The following is a 12,086-nucleotide window of genomic DNA, read 5'->3' as shown; positions in this document are numbered from 1 at the left end:
CATCTACAGAATGCACTGCAGCAACTCGCCAAGGCATCTTCGACAGCACCTCCCAAACCTGCGACCTCTACCACCTAGAAGGACAAGAGCAGCAGGCACATGGGAACAACACCAACACCACCTGCACATTCCCCTCCAAGTCACACACCATCCCGACTTGGAAATATACCGCTGTTCCTTCATTGTCGCTGAGTCAAAATCCTGGAACTCCCTTCCTAACAGCACTGTGGGAGAACCTTCACCACACGGATCTCAGCGGTTCAAAAAGGCGGCTCACCACCACCTTCTCAAGGGCAATTAGGGATGGGCAATAAATGCTGGCCTTGCCAGCGACGCCCACATCCCACGAATGAATAAAAAAAATGATACTGAAATGATACAAGATGTAGTTCGAGGTAGCCGATTATAAGAATGATATTAGAGCTATGGAAAGGGTAAGTGAAGATTCACTGAAATGATACTAAGGATGACCGTTCTCATTATCAAGGGAAACTTTAAAAATGTTGTCTTTTTTCTACTGGAACAGGGAAGGTTATAGGGAGGATCTCGGAGAAACTTTCAAAATTCTGAAAGGTTTTGCGAGGGTAAATAGTGAAAGATTGTTGAATGGGAATTTGATAACTATGTGAAAAGGAAGAAAATAAAAGGATACTGGGAAAAATGAGATCAGATAGACAGCTCCATTTGCTACCCAGAGTACCAAAAATAGAAATGTTGCATTCTCAAGCCTTCCTGATGTCCATGAGCGCCAAGATGTATAAAAATAACAAAATCCTCAATTTTTGATTTGTTTGTTCTACTGCTGAATTCTGCATGATTTAAAAGCCTTAACATGGAAAAAAACAGACTTATTTCTAATTTTTTGCTAATCATTAATTCATTTTCTCGGGTAGGAATCCTTAGAGCAGTGTTATATGTGAAGAACAGTCCATTAATGCTTTCTACCCATATTGCACCACTTTCTACCCACATTTCACCACTTTTTACTGTGTATTTCCCCCTAAATTTATCAGAGAGGAATGTCAATACATTATATTAGAACTTGAATTGATACAAGGGTCGTTCTTATATCAATTGATACATGAATTCACCGTTTTTCATATAATATACAGGAATAGCTGAAGTGAGGACTTCTGATGATGACCAAATGCAAAAACTCAAATGGATTTTTATCATCAGAACCCCAGGAATCAATTACTCTTTATAGTTATTATTAAAGCCTGGTTTTGGCTGTCTACAGATTGACTATTTTTTCCCAAATGACATTGATCAAGGATAGAATCATCGAATGATACAGCATAGAAGGAGGCCATTCGGCCCATAGTGCCTGTGCCGGTTATGATGTCCAACCTTTTGGAGCAGAGGGTCGGAAAGAGTGCCACAGTCAGTGAATGATTTGCATTACACAGTGATCTGGTGCACAAAAATGCAAGACTCCCATGGATACAAAAAAGAAACTCCCACAAATGAGATTCCACACACAAAAGAGCAAGAATCTCATAAACACAAAGGGAGACACCAGACATTGAGATCCTTATACATACACTAATAAATGAGACAACCCTATCTACAAAAGGGCTAGAGGATTGGTAAAGGCTGCTCCTTGATTAGTCAAAATCTACCATTCGGGGAGCAGCCTTTACCAGTCCTTCAGATCTGGGAAAATTAAAGAGTTGTGCCCTGAAATTCTATGGTGGTTCTCTCAGTCTTCTACATAGCTCTGGCAGGAGACAAGGAACCCCCTGAGAAATGGTGTAAACGGAGTTATGGCAGGAGACTGGTGGAAGCTCATGGAATTTAAGGACCTTGAAGTTCAAAGTTGCTGAAGTCAGGTTTGCACACAAGCTCAAAGAAAAGAGATATGGATCACATCAGAGGAGCTTGTGGGCCGCATTTGGCCTAGGGGGCCATGACTTGGACATCCCCGACAGAAATTATATCTTGTTTGTATTGCCTAAGGCTGAATATATAAGTACCATGTTAAAGGGTATGACAGTAACTTGTGTTAACATCTGTGAAAAATAGTCATGGTTCTTATGAACCTTTTAATTTCTTTCACACTCATGCTAGGGGACAATTTTACAACCCTGACAGAAGTGTCATTATTTCCTGGCTGGGGAGGGCATCTCAGGAAATCCAACAAGACAGCAGTTCTTAAAGCACTGCTGCTTGCAGTTATAGGGAACAATTATTGGTGGGAAATTAAAAGGAAAGCAGTGAGAGGAAGGGCACTTTGCTATGAGAGTGGCTGTATCAAGTGCTTGGCTGGAGGTGGAAGAAAATTGTATCCCACATTTTATATAGTATGTGATCAAATGCAAAAGAACTTTTCTAGTATTGAAAGTGCCAAGGTAAGGCTACCTGGATTTTGGACTTTCCCCATAGAATGCCAGAAATACTGCATTCTTAACTTGTGCGATTCCAGCGAGGCAGCATGTGAAACACAGGGAGACCCTTTCTGTTCTTTTACACATGCTTCCATGTCCATATTACTACAGGTCAAACTGTGTGCTTGGCACTGAATTAGCTTGTGATGATACACAACAATTTTGTTCAATGTGCTCCTAAATAACAATAAAGCTACATGCATGTTGCATTCTAAAGGACTTGAACAAGGAGAGCTAGGGCTGGGTACAGAGGTGGTTTCATCTCTGCTCTTCTAAAGTCCAATATCTGTATATTTTATTTGTGATTACAGAAGTAGACTGTTCATGATTTTGACTGGGTGAATCCATTTTAAAGAAAGTTCCCTCCAAATGTTTGGCATGGAGGTCACAGAAGGAGTTAGGGAGAGTTGAGCTTGGCAGCTTGGTTCTACAGCACACCAAGGGCACTAAATTGGGCCGTGTAGCGCCCGTTGTTTTGGCGCTATACGGCCTCTCGAGCATCCATGATGGCGTCTTGGCTGCACACGCACGTTTCTAGTGTGACATGTGCCGGATGCCATCTTGGTATAGGAGATAGCGCATGCGTAAATACAGAACACCGGATGCATGTAAAGTAGGGAGAAAATGCGTACAATCAGTGTGCAACATCGATTTAAAGTGATAGGCACTAGTTTGGATATTAACGCTTAACTCAACGCACAGTCTTAACCTCAACCATCTGAATGTGTCTTACAGTGCCCGGAGGACCCCCCCCCCCCCCATCACCAGCACTATTTAAAGGGACCATGCAGGATTTACAGGTTAGTTGCTGGATTATTCCCTCTGGTTGCCGATGGAATAGGAAGTGGGTTTTGAAGCTCCCTCTACTTACTGACAGTTCCTAGAGTACATTTGAGAGTGGTTTGGCAGATACTGCCTTAAGGTTTGGAAAGTTAGAACCGTGGTTGAATAACATTCCTGACAACTATCGGCTCTCCTGCTGGGCATTGAGCACAACTGGGAGCATGCAGAGAGGCCACGCACAGCAGGTCAAGCTGCGAGGGGAGGGAGGATGAGGAGGCGCAGGGCAGTGAGCAGGAGGCCGTATCCAATGAGGGCCTTCCAGGACCAATTCTCTTACCTCAACATCACTGAGGAGGATTGCATCCAACGCCTGAGGTTCACCAAGGACGCTGTGACCGAGATCTGTCAACTGGTGCGGCCACAACTGTACCCCAGAGCAGGGCGAGGACAGCATTGCCTGTGGCTGTGAAGGTCACCGTGGCGCTGAATTTCTACGGCTCAGGATCATTTCAGGCCTCTGCTGGCGACATGTGCAACATCTCGCAGTATGCAGTGCACTGCTGCATAAGGGAGGTCACATATGCACTATATGAGACAAGCAGAATGAGCAAGCATGGGGATTCGCTCGAATTGCTGGCTTCCCCATGGTGCAGGGTGCCATTAACTGCACACACATTGCCCTGTGAACCCCTCATATCAACTCAGCTGTCATCGTCAGCCAAAAGGGCTTCCACTCCCTCAACGTGCAGCTGGTGTGCGACCACACGCATCAAATCATGGAGGTCGATGCCCGCTACTCTGGGAGCAGTCACTACCCCTTCGTCATGCGGCAGTCCAACATGCCAACTATCTTTCACCACCTCGTCAAGTCAAAGGCTGGCTACTGGACGACAAAGGCTATCCCCTCACGCCGTGGCTCATGACTCCGGTCAGGAATCCATGCACACGTGCACAGCAGGCCTATAATGAGAGCCATGCTGCCACGTGCAACATCGTGGAGCACACCGTAGGCCTCTTCAAACAACGCTGCGGCAGTCTGGACCGGTCTGGAGGAGCCCTGCAGTACTCCGCTGAGCGGCTGGGCAGATTCGTGGTGGTCTGCTGCATACAACCTCGCCATCATGAGGGACCAGCCTTTACCACTAATGATCGGAGAAAACCCTGAGTCAGAGGTAGAGGAGGAGGAGGCTGAGGAGGAAGAAGCTGAGGAGGAGGAGGAGGAAGAGGCTGAGGAGGAGGAGGAGGAGGGGCAGGGGGAGGAGTCGAAAGAGGAAGTGAAGGAAGACTCAAGGGTGTAACAAGGACCGCACGCCTTGTCTGCAAGGGCTCTGCGTGCTCGCCTGATCAATAATGCCAACTCACCAACAGTCCTACACTCCCCACCTTTCTGCTCCCACAAGACGATCAAATCACCCTCCATCTGATTGGAAATTGGTTTCCCCCTCAGCTCATTGCACGAATAAAAACCACCACCAAATGCAAATTCAAAGTCACATTTATCAATGAATAAATGAAATTATGGGAACAGAACAGAACTATTCACCCTTGTACGTTCCCTTAGCGCCTGTTCTCTGTGTGCCTTTACCTATCCTAGTGCTCCTATGAGGTGCTTCCCCAATGGCTGGAGCGTGGGTGGTGGGAGGCTTCTGGCCTTCAACGGAGGAGCGTGCAGATGGCCTTGGAGGATGACCTCAAGCAGCTCTGGGCCGGGAGGGCCTGGCTTCAGACTGCACCGTCTCAGCATGGGCAGCAGCAGTCTGGCCTGGCCGGCTGATAGGCAACAACAGGGGCACGGGAGGAGTGGCAGGGGTGGGAGCAAGAAGGCTGTCGTCCTGAGAGAGGACAGCAGGTCCGACTGCCACAGCGCCACTGCCACTCTCATGGGGTGGCGCTGTGGCAGTCCTGGTGATCAGCTGGAGAAGGAATTGCTGGAGTGCTGTGATGCCCTGGAAGCCCTGTTCCACAGTGGACCCCAGACCCACGATAGCAGCAGTCTGAGCTTCCATTACAGCAGTCTGAGCTTCCATTGCAGCAGTGTGATCTTCCATTGCAGCAGTGTGAGCGTCCATTGCAGCAATCTGAGCTTCCATTACAGCAATCTGAGCTTCCATTGCAGCAGTGTGATCTTCCATTGCAGCAGTGTGAGCTTCCATTGCAGCAATCTGAGCTTCCATTACAGCAATCTGAGCTTCCATTGCAGCAGTGTGAGCTTCCATTGCAGCAGTGTGAGCTTCCATTGCAGCAGTCTGAGCTTCCATTACAGCAGTGTGAGCTTCCATTGCAGCAATCTGAGCTTCCATTGCAGCAGTGTGAGCTTCCATTGCAGCAGTCTGAGCTTCCATTGCAGCGGTGTGAGCTTCCATTACAGCAGTGTGAGCTTCCATTGCAGCAATCTGAGCTTCCATTGCAGCGGTGTGATCTTCCATTGCAGCGGTGTGAGCTTCCATTACAGCAGTGTGAGCTTCCATTGCAGCAGTCTGAGCTTCCATTGCAGCAGTGTGAGCTTCCATTGCAGCAATCTGAGCTTCCATTGCAGCAGTGTGAGCTTCCATTGCAGCAGTCTGAGCTTCCATTGCAGCAGTGTGAGCTTCCATTGCAGCAATCTGAGCTTCCATTGCAGCGGTGTGATCTTCCATTGCAGTGGTGTGAGCTTCCATTACAGCAGTGTGAGCTTCCATTGCAGCAGTCTGAGCTTCCATTGCAGCAGTGTGAGCTTCCATTGCAGCAATCTGAGCTTCCATTACAGCAATCTGAGCTTCCATTGCAGCAGTGTGAGCTTCCATTGCAGCAGTGTGAGCTTCCATTGCAGCAGTGTGAGCTTCCATTGCAGCAGTGTGAGCTTCCATTGCAGCAATCTGAGCTTCCATTGCAGCAGTGTGAGCTTCCATTGCAGCAGTCTGAGCTTCCATTGCAGCGGTGTGATCTTCCATTGCAGCGGTGTGAGCTTCCATTGCAGCGGTGTGATCTTCCATTGCAGCAGTGTGAGCTTCCATTGCAGCAATCTGAGCTTCCATTGCAGCGGTGTGATCTTCCATTGCAGCGGTGTGATCTTCCATTGCAGGGGTGTGATCTTCCATTGCAGCGGTGTGATCTTCCATTGCAGCGGTGTGAGCTTCCATTACAGCAGTGTGAGCTTCCATTGCAGCAGTCTGAGCTTCCATTGCAGCAGTGTGAGCAGCAACCGTAGCTTGCAGACCTTTGATGACATCGGTTTGTGCTGCAATGGAAGCCGCGATATCGGCCATCAGACACTGCATCATGGTGGGTTCCACAGGTGTGCTGATGGAGGTGACCACCCGTTCCATGTTGGAAATGATGGGCTCCAAACTCTGTGCAAAGCCCTGTCCCAAGTTGGAGCTGGACTCCTCCATGCTCATAGTGAGCAGCGTTTCTGGCAGGGTTTCCAGTGCCTCAAGCATTTGGTGTTGTAAGCCCATCAGCCGCCTGCTATAGCCTGACCCATCGAAGTCCTCATCCAACTCCTCTGCAGCAGAACTAGTGAGTGACCTCACCCTCCGGCGAGCTGGCACCTGCGGTACCCGTTCCCCCCCGCCTGCTCCTGCGTACTTGTGCCCGGTGTCTCACCACTTGCAGCTCCCTCCTCTAACCTAACCTCTAAACGATGCACAGTGTCAGTCTCTGAGCTGGTGGCTGCGAGTGTAAGATCGAGTGACAGTGTGGCTTCAGTGTCCCCCTCCACTCCTCCTCCTCCTCCTCTTCCTCGGACAGTGCAGTTACGTGTTCTTGGGTATCTGCAATGACAAAGGGAAACAGGTTGAGTTGTGGAGTGGGGAGAGGAGCAATTATTTTGTGTGTGCTGACAGCATCTGCAGCACGTGAGTCGGAAAAGATTATGGGAGGAGGGAGATGTGGGGAATGAGAAGGAGCATTAGCTATGCAGAGACCCACTTCATCGGGACCTCCAGTGCGGCATGTTGCAGCGATGGCCCGCCCAATGATCTGAAGCACTGCCTCCTCTGGGGGGGGGGTTAGGACATGTAAGCATCCCCCTCCACCCTCAGGACTCTTCTGCTGTTGGCTGTTATGTGCCACCTTCTCCTGCAAGACAGAGGACAGTGTGTCAGTGAGTATCCTGCAACGTGTGTGGGTGATGTGCCTGTTGTGGTCGAATAGCTGCCAGTGTGTGTGACCTGTGAGTGGTGGTTGTGTGGCCTGCAAGTGTGGTACTCTGTGCAGTGAGATGCAGCATATCAAGTGCAGCATTGCGTATGGATGGGCAGTGTTTGTTGGTGGGTGGGTGACGGGATTGTGATGCGTGAAGCAGTGGTGCAGTTGGTAGGATGTGCCACTTGACACTTGCATTCACTCACCTTGACCACTCGTGTCAAATCATTGAACTTCTTTTGGCACTGCACCCACGTGCGTGGTGCAATGCTCCGGGCATGTTCACTTCCTGGGCCACAGCCTGCCAATGCCTGCGGAGCTGCAGTCTGGAGGGTCTCCTGCCACCCTGTGGGTACATGGCTCACCACCACCTTCTCAAGGGCAATTAGGGATGGGCAATAAATGCTGGCCTTGCCAACGACGCCCACATCCCATGAACGAGTAAAAGAAAGTAATAAAAACAAAGTTTGAACCAGCTCTAGAAACTGTAACAATTGAAACAGTCATACACCCATTATATTTTGGTTAGTAATCCATTGGGAGAGGAGGGATCTATTACCACTTGTTTGCATGGTATTGGGAAATATAATGAGGCTTCCGCTGAATGGCAGCATGGGCTCAAAAAATCTTTTTCCAGAAATCAGGAGTGCCATGAATCAGGCATGGGAGCTCTGCACCCAACTCAATGATCCGCACTTCCATTCTGCAAGGCTCTAAACCATTAGCAGATTAGAATTGGCAGAATAGAAGTCTGGACTATTGAACTGGGTGCAGGGCAAAATGACCCCTGTATAACCTAAGTCCCAGTGGCTCAGTGGGTAAATACGTTGTGTGGCTTGGGAATGAGGTAAGAAAATCTTAGGTTATGTTCTCAGGATGTGCTGAGTTTGCAGCTCCAGCCATTGTGGCCGTGGGATATGTAACAAATTGAATCAATCTCCCTGGCTTAGGAAGTGGAAAGATCAACTCGTTCCACTCCTGATTTTTATCCAGTTACCTCATATTGGGAGTGCATATATGTCAACAGTTTAGGAGGGAATCAGTTCTGCTATGAAGGCCTATCAGAAGTTATATCCTAGAATGAGTTACTGGCTCCGAGAAAAAAAATCAGAGGGACAAAAGAGATATACCCTGCAACTCCTATATAATACAATACATCATGCATATCATCTTATTGACATTTTGTTGCTGCAATCATTAGCAGTATCAAATGATCCTTAAAACAAATGTAGTTTATGATAAATTGCATTGCTATGAAATGGGAAATTGAATATAAACAATGGAACAAGGATGCAAGCATATAGAATCATAGAAGTTACAACATGGAAACAGGCCCTTCGGCCCAACATGTCCATGTCGCCCAGTTTATACCACTAAGCTAGTCCCAATTGCCTGCACTTGGCCCATATCCCTCTATACCCATCTTACCCATGTAACTGCCACTGTGTTTTATATTAATGAGCAAACCTTTTGAGGGTGACCCGACTTGTTTTTGCACTTTCAACTTTCATATGTTTGTGGTTAACACATAGCTGTTACGTGAAGTGTTGTTCCCTCTGGATTAAGGACCATTGAAATATTGGGGATGAAATTGGCCTACACCAGTAGCACAAAACATGCTCTTAGTTAATCAGTAGCCCGTTTTACACAGCACCAGTGTTTCCTTTCCACGAAGGGTGAGATTTCAGTCAGAAGGGACAGTGTATAATAGATACATCTGAAAGTACCTTCTTCTACAATGTTTATAAAAGGTGTAAATACTTGGGTCTCAGAAGGGACCTTTTCAAGCCTCCATCAGTCACTGTCCTTGCAGACAGGGTTTTATTCAATTATCACCACTTTCTTCTTGCATCTGTCAAACCAGTCTTCCAGCCAACGATTTTTCTATTAATCCTGTGAGCTTTAATCTTCTTTAATGGCTTCATAGGGGCAACTTATCAAATGCCATAAACAATGGCAATGCATTTGTAAAGCATGACCTATTGCTGACCTCTTACTGTGGTCCTTATGGTCTTTTAATGAATATCATTCGCACCCAATTAGATCCTTCATCTGTATGGATGTTGGGGTAAATGGACTGAGTAAATCCAGGGTGCATTGTTCAAGTCCCAAATGACCTGTCACTTGAATCTGCCTACCTCAATAGTGTGGACTTTATACATTCCGATCAGCCTGATTAAGTAATGTATGGAAAGGAGGCACTACATCTTAGCAGGAGAGGAAACAGCCATGGTCAGTCTTACCCTGCTCTAGCCAAGAATCCTGCTATCCAACACCGTCCACTTCCCCCATCCCCCATTAATCAGTAATGGAGAAGCCGAGGCTCAATTCATCCTGTTCTCCTAACTGGAATAAAAGCCAGAGCGGAAGAAGAAAGAAAAAGTTAAAAACATGTACTTTATTAAACATAAAATACAATGAAATTGCAATCCTAAACAATTACTGAGGCTCTATTTAAAATGCATAATCCAGTTACAGTAGCCGACAAGGTCTGGTAATGCAATGGAGCCTGTAGGAGTTCCAGTGTTCTCATGAGGAACACCATGAGTATTGATGGCTTTAAATCTTCCACGTAATGAGTATAAAAATGAAAAATGACACAAATGATTGACATTTCAGGGTGCTCATGTAAGGCTATTTTGTTAGTAGCTGAGTCTTGCACAAATAAAATAATTCCCAATCTTTTCCTTAATGACTTGGTTTCTAGGTGATGTATGTTCATGTCATTACAGGTTTAATACAGGTTCCAAAGCTTTATAGTATAGCCCCATATAAAATTTGCTTCCAAGCTTAATGATACAGTATTGAATGAATGGCTTCTAAGATAGACAAGGCTGAGAGATGATAAGACTCTAACCCTGATTTAATGCCTTTAGTTCATTAAAACTGGTGAGCAAACAATCAGCACTCCATATATCATGGTTTGACTTTTTCTGTACAATGCACCCTGTCATCTTGCATTTCCATTGTGTTTTCTGATGTATTTCCCTGTGTATACATTAGAACCTTCACACCAGGAAAAAGTGTTTAAATCTCTTCATGGCCTCATCCTACCCTTTCTCCGTAACCTCCTCCATTATTATTATTAGTATTATCAATGGAAATCCATAACTTCTATTAGCTATTATTGTTATAGGATTGGCATGGGTATGGAAGGAAGTGGTGTTGATTACTTTCCAGCACTTTCACAGTCGGTCAGAAGGTAAAGGATTCAAATTGCATGGTATGAAGATTATACTGAAGTATCTGCTTGTGGTACTTTAAGCATCCAGCCATTATTTAAGGTTGGGATATGTGAAGCTTTGGGGAGTTCATATAGTTCACACACAATACAATGTTTTCTTGTATATAATGTGAATGGAAGTGAGTTCCTACTGGCATTCTCACATAAAAGATAGGCAAACAAACAGAAAAGATAGGTGAGACATTTCATCAATGTGCATCTGAAATGACACTGCCTCGGGATAATCCACTCAGACTGAAGTGAGTGTATTATACAGACTGATGACAAAATTGTTTACCAGCGCCTGGGTCATCCAGAAAGCAAGTCTCACAGGAGACTTAATTTATATGTCTGGTTTTTACAGTATTATTTGAAAAGCTGGTACATTCATGTTTATATTACTTAGTTCCTTCAGGAACTGAAGTTAGTTTAATGCAGAAACAGGGCAGGTCATCCTTGAATTGGCATTAATAGAAAACTGGAAACCAATCACAGAAGAGAAGATAATGCTTGAAAACTAACATTAAGCATCACAAAATCATAATGTTGCAGCACAGAAACACATCATTCAGCCCATCATGTCTGCGCCAGTGTTTTTCTCTACTTAAGCGATCTAGTCTAATCCCACTCTCCTATTTGTTTTCCATACCTAACCCTAACCCTAGCCCTTTTAATAATGTTTTTTTAATGCAACTATCTAATTCCTATTTGCAAGAATTTCTTGGCTATGTTTCAACAATTTATGGCAGAGAATTCCATATCCTAATATGTGTGTAAATAAAAATTCTGACCTCCCCTTTAATTCTCTTCATAATTAACTTCAATTTATGCCCCTTCTTTCAGATGAGACATTAAACCAAAGTCTCATCTGCCATCTCAGATCATAGAAATGTTACAGCACAGAAGGAGGCCGTTCAGCCCATCGAGTCCGTGTCGGCTCTATGCAAGAGCAATCCAGCTAGTCCCGCTCCCCTGCCTTATCCCCGTAGCCCTGCAATTTTTTTCCTTTCAAGTACTGACGTCGGGAGGCCCAAACCATATTTGGGTTCAGGTCTCATTTAAGTGCTGCCAGCTAGCTGTGGACACCAAGCAGGCACCCCATAGACCTGCAGATTTTTTCCTTTCAAGTACTTATCCAATTCCCTTTTGAAAACCACGATTGAATCTGCCTCCACCATCCCCTCAGGCAGTGCCTTCCAGATCCTAACCACTCACTGTGTAAAAAAGTTTTTCCTCATGTCACCTTTGGTTCTTTTACCAATCACCTTAAACCTAAGTCCTTTGGTTCTTAACTCTTCTGCCAATGGGAACAGTTTCTCTCTATCTACTCTGTCTAGACACTGCATGATTTTCAATACCTCTATCGATTCTCCTCTCAACCTTCTCTGTTCCAAGAAAAACAACCGCAGCTTCTCCAGTCTATCACGTAACTAAAGTCCTTCATCCCTGGAATCATTCTAGTAAACCTCTTCTGCACCTTCTCTAAGGCCTTCACATCCTTCCTAAAGTGTGGTGCCCAGAACTGGACACAATACTCTAGTTGTGGCTGAACCAGTGTTTCATAAAGG

Source organism: Heptranchias perlo, chromosome 3, assembly GCF_035084215.1.
Source record: "Heptranchias perlo isolate sHepPer1 chromosome 3, sHepPer1.hap1, whole genome shotgun sequence".
Lineage (NCBI taxonomy): Eukaryota > Metazoa > Chordata > Chondrichthyes > Hexanchiformes > Hexanchidae > Heptranchias > Heptranchias perlo.
This window is presented reverse-complemented; position numbering follows the sequence as displayed.